Genomic DNA, 21,766 nt, shown 5'->3' with positions numbered 1-21,766 from the left:
AAACTGTTGGGAATTATATACCAATCTAATGGATTGGTAACCAAATGTTAATTTCAAAAAAAATGATCAACATATTGCTTAACAGAATAAAATCATATCCTGAAGCTAATAGGCAATTCTTCTGCCTTAGAAATTAAAATAGAAAATAAAGCTGGAGAAAAAATTTACTACTCAGTTTTCTTTTTTTCTCCATACCTTCCTTTCTTTCAAATAATTGTAGAAAAATCATACTTCTCTAGAATGAAATTTCTCATATCTAGTTTGATGATATTTTATACACTATTCTTAGAAACTCACATCTCCTTAACTGGGAAATACACCTTTTAATGTAAATTTAATTCATCTCAAGTTAAAATGCATATGTGGATCTTGATTTTCCACATTGCATCTGATATCTGTAATCCAAGGAGCAAGTATATACAGTAAACTGGGTATTAGTAATGAACCCTTATTTATTCAGCTGTCCATAATTTACAAAGCACTCTAAGCTATAATTTTAGCTCTCCTTTGGACATTTGTCATGAACAAGTAGGTTTGGTCTCCAGAATTACTAAATAAAGACCTTCATCTTGGTGTGAAACTTATTGTCATATAGATGTGTGTTGCCTAATCTCAAATTATATAATTCTCAATTTGTGTTTTTAATTTTCCGTCAGATCATTGTGAGGATATTCTATGTAATTAGTAAAGACACTTATTGTCCTTATTTTTTAGTGAAAAAATAGCTAGTATTTGTTAAAATATTTCTATGTATCAATAAAGACACTTATTGTCCTCACTTTTTAGTGAAAAAAGAGTTAATATTTGTTAAAATATTTCTACTTATCAAGTATTCTTCTAAGTATTTTACGTTAATTAACTTTTCTAACCTGTGCAACAACCTTATCAGGAAGGCACCAATATTGAGTGCACTATACAGATGAAGAAACCGAGTCATGGAAAAATTAAGTTATTTGCTCAAGGACACACAGTAAGTAGTATAACAGAATTCACATCCAGGCAATCCAGTTCAGACCCCATCCTTTTCATCTCTAAACTTTGCTAGTAAAGTCTAGAATGATCTATTTAACCTTATGCTATTGCAGATGAGATTCACAAATTTTGTCTCTTCCAGAAATACTGGAAGTGTCAATGCTGTGCTGTGCTGCCTCTCCAAGTTATTCCTAATGTGGTCTGTTTGTAGCAGATGCAATACACCGCCTTTCCCCTATAGCTCCTGTTATGGTTAACAAGGAAGTACTGAATTAATCTGGGGAGAGGTCATGGTTGAAAACCATAGTGAAATACTGTTCAGCGCTAAATCATGCTTAATGCCAAAACTGAGGTGCAAAGAGAACAAGTGACCTACCTGCCCATGGCTACATAAGTGTGGATATTGGATCTAGGTTTCACATCCCATTGAGGACTGGTAGTTTTCCTGTAAATTTAGAGAAAATTTTGGAAGGTAGCTGAAACCTGCATTATATTTGCAGGAATTCTCTCCTATTATGGTAGATCGAATTATGTACCCTGTCCATGGACAAATTCTTCATCTTAACTGTGTCGCTGTGGTATAAACCTATTTGTAAATTGGACCTTTCGAAGAAATTAGTGAGATTTTAATCTTCTCTAGTCAAAAATATTTTTGACTGGATGATTCTGCCTGATGGATCTAAATTTAATTTGCTCCTTGCCAAATATGAATAGATGTTTAGAGCCAAGTAGAAAAAAAAGCAAGCTTCACGTTTGCATAAGTCTGAATGGTGGTGACTCAGAGTTATTATATCTTGTGCTTGCATGTATGTACAGAGTACACTATCAATCACCTATCTTTCTATCAGTTATCTATCTATATTTCATTTGCCATCAGTTACCTGTCCTCTATCTAACTTGATTTTTCCGTCCTTCCATCGTTTGGGATAGCTGCCTTAAGAACCTAGGATAATCCTTCTGTACTGTTTGTGGAAAGGCTGTCATCATCCATGCTATATGTTTTAAATAACAATAAAAGTAGGGTAGCACTTTGTATATCACTAGTACTTGTTAACATGCTGTATAACTTATCAGTACATAATCTTATGTTCTTAAGAGTAATGATTTAGTGACATCTACGCATTCTCATATTCTTAAGTTTGCCTGTCATTGGAGATAATCATTTTAAGAAAAGAAGTAACTTATAGTTTCACTTGTCTGGTTGTCCATTACTTCCTATTGAAACAATTCTGACATAGTTTTAAAAATGCTCTTCACTTAAACAAAAGTACTCATTTCTATGATAATATGCAATATGATACATTTCTCTTATTTCTTAACACCAGAGTTTTCTCATACCTGTACTTTTACTTACACCTTTACTCTGACTAGGGAGCTTCATTTCATGTGTAATAAAGTAGAACTATGTGAAATTAGTGTCATTCAATCATTTTTGCCCTACAAAATGTCTTATGGTTTTATATGGCTAAAAAATACCTATTAAAAGTTTATCCCCACTTTAATAATACACATTATTGCCATCTCTTATATGAATTCTCTCCTGACTACCCTGAATCAATACAATTGAGTAATGGTGGGAAGGTGCCATTATTTTACAATCTGAGTTCAAAGACACTGAGTTTAGTTGATGCTAGTGGTTACCAAAATAAGTGGTTATAGTAAGGGCCAGCTATTCTAGATATGAGAACATGAGGAGGGGTGACCCTAGAAATTAGATTGAATTTATTAGATCAAGTATTAATAAGTGTCTCTGCAATAAGTCAACTTACAATGCAAACCAATCTCAAAATAATTTAATCTTTGTCATAAGAATCATAAATATCAGGTCTCAAAAATGAAAGTGGGAGAATACATTATTTTTGTTGGAGATTCAGTATGTATGAACAAACAGAAACCAGCATATAACATATGGAAAACAAAAGTATTCTAAATCTATTTTAACCCAGAAGATTTAGAGGGAAGACTTGATACTGATTAAATCCAATGCAGATATACTTTTTTCCTGCTTTATTTCTTATTAGAATTCAAATGCAGTAAACCTTAATCCTGTAAGATTTATCCTAAAGAAGAACCAGGCGTTTGAAATAAAAGATGATTGGCATGAAATGTTCATATTAAGGACATATGGTGATAGATTTTAGAATACTGTTCTTTGGTACATTTTAAGTGCTCAATGTCCTCTCTCTCCTGTGTGTATGTATATGTGTGTGTGTGTGTCTCTACATATATATGTATATATTTACACACATACACTTGGGAAAAGTCATCAATGGTCTTATTATATCAACAGATGACTGAGAAAGGGCAGATAAAGTTAAGTAATTGTTCCATATATCCATGTCTATGTAACAAACCTCCCCAAAACTTTGTGGCTAAAACCAGTCATATTTATTTTGCTCAGTAACCTGTAACTCAGGCAAGATTCTGTAGGGATTGCCCATTGCAGTTCTACGGGGTGTCACTTGGGGCAGCTTAAAGGCTGGGAACCGCAGTCATCTGACATGCTGTTTACTCAAGTTTAAAGAATGTTTACTGGGGTTTTATCTGCAGCTGTAAGTCAGAATACCTAAATAGTGTCTTTCCATGTGACTTGGTATGCCTACAAAATGGTGGCTAAGCTCCAAGGAAGCGCATAGTGGGGGGGGGTGGGGGAGTGGGGTGGGGGGGCAGATGACAGGCAGCAGAGCAGGTGGAAGCAACATCACCTTTTCAAACCAAACCCTCAAAGACATGAAGCTACAAATCTCCCAAATTCTATTGGTTAGATAATTATGGCTGGCCGATATTCAAGTAGTAGGGACGTAGATTTCAATCTATGAAGGGAGAAGTATCAAATAATTAATGGACTTTTTTTAGCATCATTATTGAAGTATCACATACAATAAATATATTAAAAGTATAATTTGATATTTTAATATTTTGTGTACCTGTAAAACCATCAATACAATAAATATTTCCTTGTGCTCTTTTTTGTAATCTTCCCTACCATCCCCATCCACAAAAGACTCTAATCTGCTTTTTTTTTTTTTTTTTTGCATTTCCGTATGAATTTTAGAATCTGCTTGTCAGTTTCTAGTTTTAAAAAGACTACTTGGATTTTGATTGGGATTGCATTGAAGCTATAGATCAATTTGAGATAATTAACATCTTAATATTGAGTTTTCTGACTCATGAACATGGTGGATCTTCACATTTATATAGGTCCATATATAAATTTTATGTATTTCTGTTACTGGCAATGTTGTATAGTAAGTGTACAATTTTGCATATCTCTTGTCACATTTATTCCTAAGTAATTATTATTTTGATGCTATTGTGAAAGGTATTTAAAAAATTTATCTGATTTTATTTGCCAGGTATAAATATATAAATGATTTTCTTGTATATTGTAAATTGGATAAAAATATTTATTTGGTCTAGTAGCTTTTTCATTTTGTACATACCACAGGATTTTTCTATGTAGCAAGGTTGTCTATCTTATTATACAGACAACTTTAGGTTTTTCTTTCCATTAACATGATTTTATCTCTTTTTCTTGACAACTACAATCTTCAATATAGTGCTGAATAGAAGAGATGAGAGATGACATCCTGACCTTGTTCCTGATATTAGAGGAAAACATTAATCTTTTGCATTTGTATGATGCAAACAGGTTTTGTTGATTTTTTTCTTTTTTTAATCAGGTTAAAGATGTTTCCTTCAATTCCCAGTTAGCTAGGAGGTTATTTTGCTTTTTGTTTAAATCAGAAATTTTAGAATTTTAAAAATTTAAAAAATATTTTTTCAGCATTTACTGAGATTATGACCTTTCTGTTTTAGTGAATAATGAATTACATTGATATATTTTCAAATGTTTAACAAAACTTGCACTACTAGATTAAATTCCATATGACCATGCTGTCGTACCTTTTTTAGATATTGTTATGTTTCATTTGCTAGGTTTTTGTTAATATATATATTTTAAATCTATGTTCATGAGGGAATGTTTTATTTTCTTTCCTGGTATTGGGATCACATTACTGCTAGCCTCATGGAGTAAGTTGAGAAGTATTTCCTCCCTTCTATTTTCTGGAACATTCTGGGAACATTGGTATGATTTATCTATTAACTGGTTGACTTTCTTGGTGAAGCCATCTGGCCCCCACATTTTCTTTGTGGGAGGGTTTCTAATTACCAATTCAATTTTAAAAAGAGATATAGGGTGAATCAGATGAAATCTTCTTGGGGGTGAGCATTGGTGGTTTGAGCCTTTCAAGGAATTTGTCCATTTCATCTGTTTCAAATTTATGGCCATTATATTGTTCTTAATATTCATTATTATCAGTTTATCTTCAAATGTATATTGATGACACCTCCCTCATATCTTGTATTGGTAATTTGTGTCTCCTCTTCTTGTGCCTGATTATTGTAGGTAGAAGTTTATAAATTTTATTTATCTTTTCAGTGAACTAGAATTTAGTTTCATTGATTTTTTCTTTTACTATTCACTTTCTGTTTTCTATTTCATTGATTTCCACTTGGTTTTTTATGTGCTCTAATTTTCTATTTGTTAATGTGGAATCCAATGTTATTGCTTTGAATCCTTTCTTTACTAATGTTGGTAATGTACAATAAATTTTTCTCTATGTATTTTTTCAGCAGCAGCCCACAAAATTCACTATTTCACATTTTCTTTTTGTTCAGTTCAAATGGTTTTTTATTTCCTCCTGATTTATTCTTGAACCCATAGTTATTTATAAGTGTTTTAATTTCCAATATTTGGGGATTTTTCAGATAGCTTTCTAATAATGATCTATAACTTTAGTCAGAAAACATATTTTGTATGATTTAACAACTATTGGATATTATTAAGACTTGTATTATGGTCTGGAATATGGTCTACCTTTGTAAATGTGACAAAGGTACTTGCAAAGAATGTGTATTCTGATTTTGGATGGAATCTCCTATAAATTATCAATTAAGGCCAATTGTTGATCTGTATAGTCAAGTTTTTGCTATCTTACTGATTTTTTATTTAGTCTAACAATTATTGAGACAGATGAACTGACTAAAATTGTGAATTTATATATTTTTTCTTGTAGGTCTATCAGAATTTGCTTCATGTTTTTGAAGCTCTGTTATTTATAATAAACCTATTTAGGTTAATCCTATTTAGGCTTCCTTTTCAAAAACCTCTTTATTATTATGAAATGGCCCATTATTATAGTAATATTCTTTGCTCTGAAATCAACTTTGATATCAAATAACCACACTCTATTATTTTTGTTGGTGTTGGTATGGTATCTCCTTTTCTATGTTTTTAAGCCAATTTGTGTCTTTATATTTAAATTGAGTTTGTTGTAATCACCATATGGTTGGGTCCAGCTCTTTTTCTCTGACAATTTCTGACTTATTTGGGATGTTTCAACTGTTTACCTTTAATGTAACTATTGATATGATTAGTTTTAAACCTACCTTTTTGCTGTTTCTTTTCTATTTGCCTATATAGCTATTCTATGTTCATTGTTTCTTCTTTCACTAATTTCCATTGTATATTTTAAGATTCCATTTTTATCATCTTTTTGGTTCATTAGTTATAACTCTTCATTAATTGTTTAGTGGTCACTTTAAGGTTTATAGCTTACAGTGTCATCATATATTTTATAAACTCCATAATACATTATGTTTTTTGACTTTAAACAATTATCAATTACAAAGATATCATATACATATATAGTTACCAATAGAGTTACCATTTCTGCTGCTTTTCATTCTTTGTGTAGATCCATCTGGTATCACTTTCATTCTACAATGTCTAACTTGTCCTTCAGATAACCGGTGTATTTTTCAACTAAGACAATGTGGATTTTATATTTATATGCTTAGTTTGTATATTTTTCTATCCTGCATATCTCTACTTAAATTCAATCTTTCCTATAGTTTCTTGATCCTATGATTAGTTATTATTATAACTTATTCAATGTTCTGGTTGACTAATTTTATCATTTGTGTCTTTTCAGGGTTGGTTTAAATTGATTGACTTTTCTGCTTACTATGGGTCATATTTTTCTGTGTTTTTTTTTTTTTTTTAATGTCTGGTAACTTTTTATTGGACACAAGATATTGTAATTTACTTATTTGAATGCTGAATATTTTTGTATCCAGACCATTATTCTTGAGCTTTGAGATGTTATTTTTAATTGTTTGATTCTTTCAAAGCTTGCATTTAAGCTTTGTTACTTTGTTATAGAACAGCATTCAGTCTTGACTTAATTTTTCCTCCACTACTGAGACAAAACCCGTCTGAGTTCTTTACTTGATGCTCTGTGAATTATGAGGTTTGCTAACCATTGTTGGGGGAATAAACTTCCTTCTTGACTCTGTGTGTGCTTCTAAGATTGTTTTTTTCTAATTCTTTCAAGTGGCTATTTCCTCTGCCTCCTGAAGTTTTCTCACATGCATGCACTGGCTAGGACAAGTTTGATCAAAATAAAGGACAGTCTCTGCAGGTATTTGGAGTTCTTTCTTTATAGATCCCTCCTTTCTGGTCCTCTGACCAGCTAACTATAGTTTTCTTGATCTCCTTGGACTCTGGGATAAAGCCAAGCTCTCTCTTTTTGTATGGCATCAGGATGCTCTCTCTGGGTATTGATTGCTCTGGGCCAATTGTAGGGCTCACCTCATTTGTTTTCCATCTCTCTGGGATCACAGTCCTTCATTTCACATTTCATGATGTTCAATATCTTACAAATCATTCATATATTTTAACTGTGATTTTTAGTTGTTTCTGCTGGGAAAGTAAACCCAGCTTCTTTTACTCCATGTTGGCCAAACCAGAGTGATCACAGGTATGTTTTACAATCACTACTCAGGGTTAACACAAACCCTTTATTGGTGTGCTAACTTCCTTGGGTTATAATGTAGAGGGTACTCGCTCTCAGAGGGCGAAAAAATCTGACTCACTTGTGTGCTCAGATTTTATTGAGATATATTCACTTTTCACATATTCTATCCAAAGTGTGCAATCAATATGTCACAGTATCATCACCTAGTTGTACAATCATCATCACACTCAATTTTAGTCTTTTTTTTAATGTTCCAAAAAGAAAATTATCAGATAAACACATGCAAAAAAACAAAATCAAAAACACCCCATACCATTATCTTCCTGTATTATTAACCCTAGTATTGGTGTGGTATACCAGTTACTGTCAATGAAAGAATTTTAAGGTATTACTGTAACCTATTCAAACCACTGATTATAGTTACTTTTCCCCCATACTACTCTATTATTAACTTTTTAAACCAGTGTCATACATTTTTACTAAATTATGCAGGAACTTATTTAAATTTGTGTTAATTTGTTTCATACATGACTCTAAAACAACCCCCTTTCAACCAAATTCACCTACAATATGGCGCTATTCCTTATATTCCCAATATTGAACCTTCACCCCATATCTATTTCCAAACATTTTAGGTCCAACCTTGTTATACATTCTGAATACATTAGCCTCCCCACTAGAGATAGCTTCTATCTCTAGGTGCCCTGTATTGCACATTTTAAGATTCTGAATTTACGTATTCTTGTTAGTTCATTTTAGTGAAATCATACAATATCCATCCTTTTGTGTTAGTTCATATTAGTGAAATCATACAATATCCATCCTTTTGTGTCACTTATTTCAGTCAGCATTATATTCCCAAGATTCATTCATGTTGTGGCATGCTTTATGTCCTCATTTCTTCTTACTGCTGCATAATATCCATTGTATGCCCATACTACATTATGTTCATCCATTCATCTGCTGATGGGCATTTGAATTCTTTCCATCTTTTGGCAATTGTGAACAGTGCCACTGTGAACCTCATTGCACCAATTGTCTGTTCGTGTCTTTGTTTTCGGATCATCTATGTATAGCAGACTTGCTGGATTGTACACCAATTTGATATTTAGTTTTCTGAGGAATTGCCAAACTGTCCTCCACAGTGGCAGAATCATTTTCCCCTCCCACCAGCAATGAATAAGTGTTTGTATTTCTCCATGTCCTTTCCAACACTTGGGGTTTCCTGTTTATTTAATAGTGGCCATTCTTAGAGGTATGAGATGGTATCTCTTTGAGGTTTTGATTTGCATTTCCCTGATAGTTAATGAAGATGAACACCTTTTCATGGGCTTTTTAGTCATTTGTATTTCTTATTTGGAGAAATGCCTGTTTATGTATTTTGCCCATTTTGTAATTGGGTTGTTTGTCCTGTTATTGTTGAGTTGTAGGATTTCTTTATATATATTGGATATCAAATACCTTATCAGATATATAAGCCACTGAGTTGGCTGCCTTTTCACCCTTTTGATAAAGTCCTTTGAAGCACAGAAGTGTTGACTCTTCCCATTTACCTGTTTTTCATTTTATTGCTTGTGCTTTGGGTACAAGGTCTAAGATGCTACCTCCTATACTAAGTCTTGAAGATCTTTCCCTTTATTTTCTTCTAGGCATTTTATAATACTGCCTCCTATATTTAGGTCTATGATCCACTTTGAGTTAATTTTTGTATAGGGTGTGAGGTAGAAATCCTCTTTCATTCTTTTGAAAATAGATATTCACTTCTCCCAGCACTATTCTTTGAAGAGACTCTTCTGCTCCAATTCAGTGGATTTGGGGGCCTTTTCAAAAAATAAAATGGCCATAGATCTGAGGATCTATTTTTGAACTCTCAATTCAATTGTATTGATCAGTGTCTTTTTTGTGGCAGTGCCATACTGTTTTGACCACTGTAGCTTTATAATAAGCTTTAAAGTAAGGAAGTATAAGTCTTCCTACTTCATTCTTCTTTTTCAGGATGTTTTTGGCTATTCGAGACTCCTTTCCCTTCCAAATAAATTTAATAACTAACCTTTCCAGTTCTACAATTTGATTGGTGTTGCGTTGAATCTGTAGATCAATTTGGGTAGAATTGACATCTTAATAACATTTAGCTTTCTATCTATGAATGTGGAATTAATATCCATTTAGATCTTCTTTGATTTCTTTAAGCAATGTTTTGTAGTTCTCTAAATACAGGCCCTTTACATCCTTGGTTAAGTTTATTCTTAAATATTTGATTCTTTTATTTACTAATGTGAATGGAATTTTTTTCTTAATTGCCTTCTCAGTTATCTCATTACTTGTGTATATAATCAGTGTATATTTATCAGTGTATATATATTACTGATTTTTGCATGTTGATCCTGTGTCCCACTGATTTGCTGAATCTGTTTATTAGCTCAGGTGGCTTTGTTGTAGATTTCTCAGGATTTTCCACATATAGGATCTGCAAATAATGAAGTTTTGCTACTTCCTTTCTGATTTGGATGCCTTTAATTTCTTTTTCTTGCCTAATTGTTCTTGCTAGAAACCTAGCATAATGTTGTATAACAGTGGTGACAGTGGAAATCTTAGACTCATTCCTGTGCTTAAAATGAGGGTTTTCAGACTCTCACCATTCAGTAGGATGTTGACTTTTGGTTTTTCATATGTACCCATTATCATATTGAGGAAGTTTCCTTTGACTCCTACATTTTGAAATGTTTTTTATCAAGAAAGGACACTGAATTCTGTCCAATGTCTTTTAGTATTAATTGAGATGATTATGGGATTTTTTTTCCCTTTCTATTTGTTAATGTGTTGTATTACATTGATTGATTTTCTTGTACTGAGTCACCCTTGTATAAGGGGGCACTAGTTGTGGTGTGTAAGTCTTTTAATGTCCTGTTAGATTCAATTTGCAGGTATTTTGTTGAGAATTTTCATATCTGTCTTCATTAGGGAGAGTGGCCTGTAGTTTTCCTTTCTTTTAGTATCTTTATCAGTTTTGGTATTATAGTGATTTTGGCTTCATAGAATGAGTTAGGCAGTGTTCTCTTTTCTTCAATTTTTTGGAAGAGTTTGAGCAGAAATGGTGTTAATTCTTCTTGGAATATTTGTTGAAAGTCTCCTGTAAAGCCATCTGGCCTGGAGCTGTTCTTTGTAGGGAGGTTTTTGATGACAGATTGAATCTCCTTACTTGTGATTGGCTTGTTCAGGTATTTATTTCTTTTCAAGTTTGACTCACTTTTGATTGAACTTTATGTGTATGGCTGTTTGTTTTCCCAGTTAAAAATATATTGTGAGGTACCTATGATTTATCTTAGGGAAATTTGATAGAAAGTTAGAGAGAGATAGGGAGAGGAGGAAGCTCCCTTTTCCAACAAGCAGGATGGACTTACTCTATGACCACCATATCTCCAATGTCTTTTTTTTTTTTTAACTGGGACATTCACCATTCATTTACTTTATAGATTGTTATACAGGATAAGATTTTGTTTTTAAAACATCTGCTAATGAAAACTTTTTAAATCACACTTTCATTATAGTTGAGTCCATCTCCATTATTTTATATTTTGACTAATTCTAATACCAACTTCAGAATGTTTTCTACTTCTTTGTTTATTTCCCTTTAGGATAAGACTGTTCTCTGGGGTGAGAGATGTTTAATTCTTAACCTTTACTTGGAATGACTTTTTTTTTTTTTGGTATGCTGTATGGTGGGGTCAAATTTCATTATTTTTCCATGTGAATATCCCATTATTGCAGCACCCTTTGTTGAATTTTTGTTTGTTGTTTGTTTCTTGGAAAGTACAAGGACCAGGAATTGAACCTGAGTCTCCCACATGGCAGGCGAGAATTCTGCTAGTGAACTACGCTTACACTCCCTGGAATGAAGTTTTTAAAAAGTATTTCCTGATGAAGTTTATCTACATATCATAAAGTACATATAAACAAAACATTGAATTTGTTATATGCTACATATGGTACTAAATATTTCATTCCATTTTCTTAGTTAGTCATCAGAATAATCCATGAAGTATCACAATATTATCTTCATTATATAAATGGAAAAATTCAGGTTAAAGATGGGCATCTAATAGCTTTATTAAGTCACAGCTAATAACATCCAAACCTGCTCTCTTAACTACAAGTGCCAAGACCAGAAACCCAATACCCACTTTTCCCTGGAAGGGTTTCAACCAAGGCCAGGGTGCCTGGATGCCTGTGTAACTCCTAGGGAGTGGGGTAGAGGAGTGGGGGGCACAGCATCATTGCCTCTTGTGCCACCTCCTTTTCTCATCCAATGGTGTAGTCTAGAGGGCCATGCCTGAGGCATTTCTGACCCTCTGTCTTCCCATCTTCCTGGGGTACCTTGCACAGGACTGAGTACTAGACAATCTTCTGCCCCACTGAGGGTGTTTGGCCCAAGGCAGAGGGTGCATAGGGTTCAACCCAGTTGAGTTTGTTGTACTGTCCCGTACAAAGGATTTCATTGACCCAGTCTTCCCTCCCTTTCACTTAGTACCCTGGCTGGGAAAGGATTATGGTCTTCATTAGTTTAGGGGAAGCCACTTAATCAGGGATCTGGATCTGAGGGGGAAAGGATGTTTCCTGACCCCAGCATCCTCTACAACCAATCTATCCCTCCAGATATATATAATAATTTAATACAGTTGCCTGAAAGAACAATTTTTTTGTGTGAATCATCATAATAATTATGGACAAGACACATACAAAAAACTTTGTGCTAAGGTGAATTTTTTTTTATTGAAACTTTGATGTGATTTTCAAAATAATTGGTAGAGTAGTAAGACTATTAACACCTGTCTCCTTTTCTTTTAATACAACAGCATTTTTTTTTTAACATGGCAAACATTTCCAATTTTAAAGAACTTATCTCAAAACATTTATAATCTTCTAAAACCTATTAATATACTTCAGTGTTTTTTAAAACAACTTTCCAATGTTGCAGCTTGAATGCATTTTTATTGTCTTTTCAGAAATTGTGAAGAATAATTGGTTAAAGTCTTAATATCATGCATACATAGAAACTGAAATTTTCCTTCAGATTTCTCTTCTGATACTTAAAGAATTTGATTTATCTAAACCTCCATTAGTATGCATGCTTATATTTACCTTTCTGTCTTTCTATTAATTTTCCTTCAGGAAACACTGTTATGACTTCTGAGATAAATTTGTATTTATGCATTTGTTTATGCATTTTTCTGTGCATTTCAAACTAAAGACTTTCTTTGTTTAGTTTTTGGAGTTATCTCTCATTGGAGCCTATCATAATTTATAGAAATCCATACCAAACCTCCAATATTTGTGCAAAATATTTATGGTCCATACTACTTAGCACGTTTTATCTGGTTTTTACTCATAGCCTGTCTGATACTGCCATTTAATTTCATATTGTTTGCTTCCTCACATAGTAAAGTAAGACAGCCACAGCCCTGAGGGAAAAGAGTCTACTTATTAATCTTTACTTATAAATTCACTTATTAATCTACCTGAGCCTCAGTTTCCTAACCCTAATATATGGGTATGGTAAAACCCATAGTGACAAACACTAAATGAGATGTATCTGACAATGCATCCCCAAAGCTTTTGACATACAGGAGACACTCCATACTCATGTTTCAGTGCACTTGCAGTTTAGTTCATTTCTATTTTTTAAAAAAATCTGATTACTTCTCTCAGAGCTGAAATTTACTAAAATCACAATTTAAATATATTAATCATTCCTCTCTATTCATACCTCTCATATTTGTTTGTTGTATTGAGTACCTCTTCTTTTAAGTCTAAAATTATTTTTAAATATTAAGCAACATTTATCCCAGAATTAATCACCAAAACCACTTCCTATTCAATGACTAAGACCTCCAAAGTACTTGCATTTAATCAATATTGTCCTGTACTGAATGGGAGCCATGAATGCCCTAAGATATGCCTAGATGATATGCAGAACCTCTAGAGGAATAAAAGAAAATATCATGTTTCTGGCAAGAAGAGCCCAAGCGCAGAAGACAGATTGAAATTTTCCCTTTTCCTAAGTTACTTTGGCATCATGTAAATGTAGCTTCTATTTTAAAAAAGCATTTGCTAATGATATCACAATATAGTCAATGAGTTTCTGATATGATATAGACCAATATTTACATAGTCAAGTCTATAAAAGCATTAAAATGTGATTAAAAATTTATTTCAGGATTTATAACACTAAAATGTCAGTACGTTTCTTCTTATTACTATCTTGACTAATACATTTTTAGTTGAAAATACAAATTCTCGAGAAAATATAAACCTTTTAAAGAGGCTATGCTGTTGAAAGAGTAAGTAAATATAAGTGAAGAAAGTAAAGAGTAACAAACAATTTTGAGACAAAATATTGTAGGCACTGTGATAAAACATTTATACCAGAATTATTATGCTAAGGCATGAATATACTAAGGTGAGAAAATATAAAGTTCTTGAAATTTTATAACTGAATGAGAAATATAATTTTTCTTTATGTATGCTTGAATGAATAGACAAAAATAAGTCTTTAGACCTTATATATATTAAATTATGAACTGACATTTACAATAGAGTAAGTTTCAAAAATATTGAGCATATTTTCCAGTCTAATTTTTTACTATAATATTAGGAATGTTGGTAGTGATATATTCTCAGTTATGTTTCTGCTACAACCTTTCTTTTTTTTAATAGGGCAAGGGAAACCTTGTTTCCTCATATTGTTGATAAATTTGAAGGTGTTTGTGATAGAATTTTTGTTTTATGAGCAACCCATATGTTGCTTACATTACCATCTGTGAGAGCAGTTGGTCAGATTTTTTTTTTAATGAAAGAGTTGAATTGGATTCTTCTTCTGAAATAGCAGCAGTTTGAATTATAGCAACATTTTGCATAGCCATTGTATTTTAGCCCTGCTTGAAAAGGAGAATACTGTTCAGAGGGGGAAAAGGAAATGACCACAGAGTTGGGTGGGAAAGAATAGCTAAGAAGGCTGAGAAACCAGACAAGTCACCTTGTTCCAAGGGTTAGAAAAGGTTCCAAGTATTAGACCAGATTCCAAGGATGTAAGGACAAAATAAATATAATGCACACAATTCCTAATTGATCATTGTGATAGCTGCTTGCTATATCTTCCACATCTGAGCCCAGGGACTGTACATGATCATTAAAGGTGACATTTCAATGCCATATGTGGAAACAACTAGCTTTTCTTAAAATATTAAATCTCAGACTTCACAGGCTGATGCTCAAAGTGGGATTTGCAGGTGCAGAGATGTCTGGGTGAGAACTCCGTTTTTGGGGTTTCTTGTTATCATTGCTACTATCACACCTAGCTCAGTATCTTTTTCCGCTTAAACCAATCCACCTAAAGCAATCTCAAAATCTTTTAACAAATTTAATCAGTTGCCAACTTTTGAAAAGAAATTACAGGAAAATTTCGCAGTGAGTTTATCTGACGTCTCTTGAGAGAGTCACTGGCAACACTACACCAGTGTGGCTATACATCACTGTCTGGAGACAGGAGTCTCTCCTTCGTTACCTAAACTATGCCTTTTCCTATTTTTCAAACTTAAAATAAATCCATTTCATTCAATTAAATTAAGGAGTAGATTGGGTTTTAAGGTAACTGGCCGAGGTACTCTCACCATATCCGGAAGTGTCCACTGGGACTGCTGTCATTGACGTACCTAAGCACACTCACAATTGAGGACCCCAATGATTGTCTTTGGAAGCAAAAATTCCCTAAGAAGTGTGTACAAATAGAAGAAGGGAGAATAGATAAGCCTCAACCTAGAGGATGATTAAGCCCAATACAAATTTAGACTGTACCCCAAGAACCAAGAATAATAGATTTGAAAAAAAAAAAGCCTGTTTATTACTTAAACAGTGAAGTATCTCTTTCAGTCATGGGGCAAAACAAGGCTAAATGTAGCTACAAGCAAAAGCAAAGCAGAACAAAATAAAACTTTTCAGAAACAGAATCCTAGGTGCTAAAGTTAGAAATAAAAAAATTCATACATTTCAATCATGACAAGTGAATTCAGAGGATGTTTGAGAGTCATCTGTTCTCAGCATTCTTCTAGGGATATTGCTATATTCAGGAAAAAAGATTGATTATGACAAGGCAAGGATAGAAACAATGGAGGGGTATGACTAAAAAGAACAAGCTTAGAACTGTCAATAATTTGGAAGTAAAGTGAGGGTGAAATGAGCTTAATACCATTAATATTTATTGCATATGTGCTAAAGTTATTTTTTTAACAAACCTATATATTGTAATTTTTCCTTAAATGATAACATTTGAGCTTTTGTTACGAACAATATTTTCTCTGCTTTATAGCAGTTCACTCAGTCGTCACAAATTCTTTACCTTCTAGGCATTACCATTACTTTTCTTTTGTAGAGGAAAAAACAAAGCATGGGAGTATTAGGTAACTTGCCTCATCACATAACTTGAAAGCAGTAGAGCCTAGTTTGAATGAAGCACTGTCACCAAAGACTGTGCCCTGTTAATCACTGCATTGTGAAGTCACAAGTTAAAGATACCCTCCAGATATTATAAACCAGGTACAATTGTACTTGAGCCTCTATCCAAAATTTAGACTTAGCTAGGAGTTCCTTGGTTGAGGGCTCTTTTCAGTTGCAAAGTCACCTGTTACATAATAGTGCCTGAAATGGAAATGTCCTTAGTGGAGGTATTCCTAGTTCACCACAGTTGTACAACAAGGGAAGTATTGGGACTCATCTCAATAAAAGTTAAAGCATCAGTGAGAACTGAAACATTTTCATTCATACAACTTAAGCCATAGGAATTAAGATAATTTTACCACACCGATATCTTTAACTTCATTTAGAGTGTCAATCTTCTCTATGGCAATACCTATGAAGAGCCTGAAATGAACTAGTGTTCTTTTAAAACTACACATTTTTTTAAAACATGCATGCAATAATTCTTAAATCCCAAAGATGATTTTGATTAGATTTATAGGTCTGTTCTTAATTTTCCAGTATGTAAATCATATTCTATGTTATTTCAACTACTTGATATTGGTCACTGGCTCCATTTTAGAGAAACTAAGAAAATCTCCATATTTCCACTGAAATTTGAGAGTGAAATATATATCTCAAATACATTTGAATGAGTTTTGTATAGAAGTAGCAAAACTTTATGCACAAATGATCTCTCCTCAGGAGGCGCTAATCTTCCCATTTCCTGTATGTTCATTCTGTTGAAAAAAGTATGGAGTTGGGCCTACACCTGTGACACCAACTCTCTTTCAAAAAGTCTGAGGTTGCAGTTGTTTGTCAGATAAAATATGTATGATCCAAAATATCACATGGTACATACCTGTGGTAAAAATTATTCATTGTTTATCTCAAATGCAAATTGAACCGGAAGTCTTGTATGTTTATTTGTTGGGTTTGGCAGTTCTAGTTTCAGCGCACCGACTAAGTGACTTGAATGATTAGGCATTTATGTACTCGTTTCTGTGCAAGACCAGCTGTAGAAATTCAAACTTAGAAACTTTCCCTTTTGCCTGACCTGTATCTTACTGTTTGGCTAGTAAATACAAGTAAGTGGAAGTGGTTGTGCAGCTACGTTGAAGATCAAAATAAATGAATGGGAAAAAAATGGTGTTTTCCGAACTGCTCTTTGTTCTTCTGTCAATGTGTCATAAAAGAAGGTGAATATACTGAGCACTTTGCTTCCGGGACTATTGATTGTCTTCTTGATTTCCTTAGGAAGCAGCAATTGATTTATTTCAATAGGGGGAACAAACATTTAATTTACCTAAGTACTTTCATTCTCCTAGTTACTTCAGCTTTACTTGAAATACATAATATTTATTAATCTTTTTTACCTTATTCCAGAAAGCTCAATTTTATCCTTTTTATATTATTGGTCCAACTCTGTTTGCTAAATTCTAAGAAAATTGTTTGCATTTTATTACTGTTCTGATTATGTCCTGGACTTTGAACACTTTTCCAGGTATAAAATCAAAGTGATGAATGATTGCAATATTTGGTTAAATAAGTTTCTAAGATTTTGGACTTGATTTGTGTTATAAAAGTGTCTTTAAATAAATTATTACCCTACTAATTTATGCTTCTGTTTCAATAAGAATTGCAGTACTGCTTGGAAGCACAGGTTGTCATAAATATTTTCCCTTCGTAAAATTATCTGGGTCATTCTTCAGTTACAGTTTTGTGAAAATATCAGTCCACATCAGAATTTATCAGTTAAATCACTCTCTTTACAGGTGAGGAAAGGTAAATATTAAAGTCATTATAAACATGACATATATTTTAATTTTGAGAGCTATTAATTAAAACTAGCCCTTATTACTGTTTGATTTATTTTCTTATTTTATTGCTTCACTATGTGTCTCATACCAAAATATCCTGAACTCTTCTGATTTCCCTTCTACTTCAATGGCCACCATTTTTTTCTCATTTTCTCTTTCAACTCTTCTTCATCTCTGCATATCAGAGTACCTCACACTTAAGACGCAAACCTCTTCTCTCCTTCTGTGTTCATGTTCTACATTTAGTTCCATTACTTCTAATGTCATCTATGTGTTAATAATTGCCAATTAAAAATATATGTATAACATATATATTAGGGAAATTGTAGTTTTACAGCAACATCATGCATAAAATACAAAGTTCTAATAAAATACCCTATTATGAACTCTTTGCATTAATGTGGAACATTCATTATTTTATAACAATTTTTTATTTTATTAACTGTAGTCCATCACAACTGTGTTGTAGCAAGCAGGCTTTGCATCAGGCAGCCTCCCCTACCCACTTCTTCTTCTGGTTCGGCTGCCTCCTTTGTGGAAAATCCCCAACCCCCCTCCCCTAGCCTCCAGGAATAGACGAAACTGCAAGTAGGCAAGACAAGACACATTCCTGGGCTAGGGACTCCTCCCTTAACAGCTCATTCGATTCTGTAACCCAGCTTTGTGCCCTTCTCAATTTAAGCCAGCCAATCATTTACCTTATCTTTAACATGTCATCCTGTCTATAAAAACTGATGTTAACCTTTTGTTCAGGGCTCAGAACTTTCAGAGGCTACTTGGTTGAGCCCTATGGCCATAGATGATAAAACCTACTTCCTGAAACATCGGAGCCTTGGCCCCAGTTTGTTGTGTTTCTGTGTAACATTCCAGGAGGCTTGAAGCCTTGTCCCTGTTTTGTGCAACAGTGTTATATAGTCCTTTTTAAATTTTTTTGTAGTCTAGTAAATATATAACCTAAAATTTCCCCTTTAACCATATTCAAATATATAATTCTGTGCTGCTAATTAAATTTACAATATTATGCTGCTATCAACACCATCCATTACCAGAACTACAATCAACCCAAATAGAAGCTGTACAATTTAAGTATTATCTCCCCATGTCCTGCCCCACCTCAGCCCCTGGTAATTTACATTCTAGATTCTGACTCTTGAGTTTGCTTATTCTAATTATTTCATATAAGTGAGGTCATCCAATATTTGTCCTTTTGTGTCTGGTTTATTTTCCTCAACGTAATATCTTCGAGGTTTAACCATGTTGTGCAACATCTCAGAACTTCATTTCTTTTGTAGTGTTGAATAATATTCCATTATATGCATATACTATATATATCCATTCATTGGTTGATGGACACTTGGATTGCTTTTGGCAATTGTGAATAACACCACTCTGAAGATTGGTGTGCAAATATCTGTTTGAATCTCTGCTTTCAAATCTTTTGGATATATACCTAGAAGTGGTTATTGCATAGCTTTTTGAGGAACTACTAAACTCTCCCCCACACCAAGTGTACCATTTTACATTGCCACCAGAGATACATGAGTGTCCTATTTCACCAGATCATCTCCAACACTTTTCTTTTTTTTTAATAGTTGGTGTCCTAGTGGTTTCTCATTGTGCTTTTGATTTGCATTTCCCTACTAGCTCATGATGTTGGACATCTTTTCATGTGCTTTTTGGCCATTTGTTTATCTTCTTTGAAAAAATGTCTATTCAAGGCTTTCGTCCTTTTTAAAAATTGGTTGGTTGTCTTTTTACTGTTGTTGTAGGATTTCATTAAATATTATGGATATTAAACCTTACCAAATATCTGGGTTCCAAATATTTTCTACAGTTGAGTGGTTTGTCCTTTCACATTCATGATGAAGTCCTTTGCACAAAAGTTTTAAATTTGGATGAGGTATCATTAATTTTTTTTTCTTTTGTTGCTTGTGCTTTGTATATGAAGTCTAAGATACCATTATCTAACACAAGATCAATTGTGATTAGAGATGATTCTTTGTATAACTTCAATCTTTTAAAACTTCTTGAGGCTTCTTTTGCGAGCCAAAATGTGATTTATCCTGGAGAATGATCCACGGGCACTTTTGAGGGATGCATATCCTGCTGTTTTGGGGTACAATGATCTATATGTGTCTGTTTAGTCTACTTCATATATCATGTTATTCAAGTTATCTCCTTCCTTATTGATCTTCTGTTTAGATATTCTATTTAGTAACAAAAAATGGTTTATTGAAATCTCCAAATATTTTAGAGATGTCTATTTCTCCCTTCAGCTTTGTCTATGTTTGCCTCACATAATTTGGGGCACCATGGTTAGATACATATATGCTTATGATTGTTTCATATATTGTTGAACTGACTTTTCATTAGTAGATAGTGTCCTTCCAGGTCTCTTGTAATACCTTTTGACTCAGAGTCTATTTTGTCCAATATTAGTATAGCTACTCCAGCTTCTATGATTACTATTTGCATGGATTATCTTTTTCCATCCTTTCACTTTCAGTCTATTTATGTCTTTGGATCTAAGGTTAGTCTCCTGTAAAAAAACATATTGTTGGACATGTTTTTTATATCCATTCTGTGATTCTGTGTCCTTTAATGAGGAGTTTAATCCATTAGCATTTGGTGTTATTACTATAAAGTTAGTACTTCAGCCATTTTGTCCTTTGGTATTTGTGATTTTGTTCTTGTCTCTCTTTTCCTTTATTGCAGCTTCCTTTGTGGTGTAGTTGATCCTTTGTGAGGTGTCTGACTGATCCCTTGTAGGTTTTGTATGTGCTTCCTTTGGGGTTACCCTCAGGTTTATATTACACAATCTACATTCATAACCTACTAATTTAAAAGACACTAACTTAAGTTCAATATTAAACATGTTCTTTGCTCCCATATCTTTCCTTTCCCTCTTTATGTTGTTTTTGCCCCAAATTATCTCCTTATATTTTATATATCCATTATCTGGACATATGGCTCTTTTATTTAATTACATTCTAACTCTTTGGGAATTAAAGGGTAGACATATTTAGGATACAGTACAACTGAGTTTTACATTTACCCATTTAGTCATTTTTGCTGAAGATCTTTCATTTCCCTAGTTGCTAGTGGTGTTGAGCATGTTTTCATGTGCTTCCTGGCCATTTGTATATTTTCTTTGGAGAAATTTATATTCATTTCTTTTACCTACTTTTAAAATGGATTATTGTCCTTTTATTGTTGAGTAGTAGATTTTTTTTACATATATATTCTGTATACTAAATCCTTATCAGAAATATAGTCCCCAAATATTTTGTCCCATTGGTGGGTTGTGTTTTTCCTTTCATCATAAAGTCCTTTGTGCAAATTTTAAAAATTTTGATGAGGTCCCATTAATCTATTTTTTCTTTTGTAGCTTATGCTTTGGGTATCAAATTTTAAAGAAACCATTGCGTAACACAGGGTGCCAAAGATTCTTCCCTACATTTTTTCCAAGGAGTTTTATCATTCTGATTTTCATATATAGGTTTGTATATTGGTTAGGGTTCTCTAGAGAAACAGAACCAACAGGAAATATTCATGAATATTTATATTCATAAATATTCATAAATAAAATTTATAAAAGTGTCTCATGTAACCATGGAAGGTAGAGTCCAGAATCTGAAGGGC

Source organism: Tamandua tetradactyla, chromosome 3 (assembly GCF_023851605.1).
Source record: "Tamandua tetradactyla isolate mTamTet1 chromosome 3, mTamTet1.pri, whole genome shotgun sequence".
In the NCBI taxonomy this organism is placed as follows: domain Eukaryota; kingdom Metazoa; phylum Chordata; class Mammalia; order Pilosa; family Myrmecophagidae; genus Tamandua; species Tamandua tetradactyla.
This window is presented reverse-complemented; position numbering follows the sequence as displayed.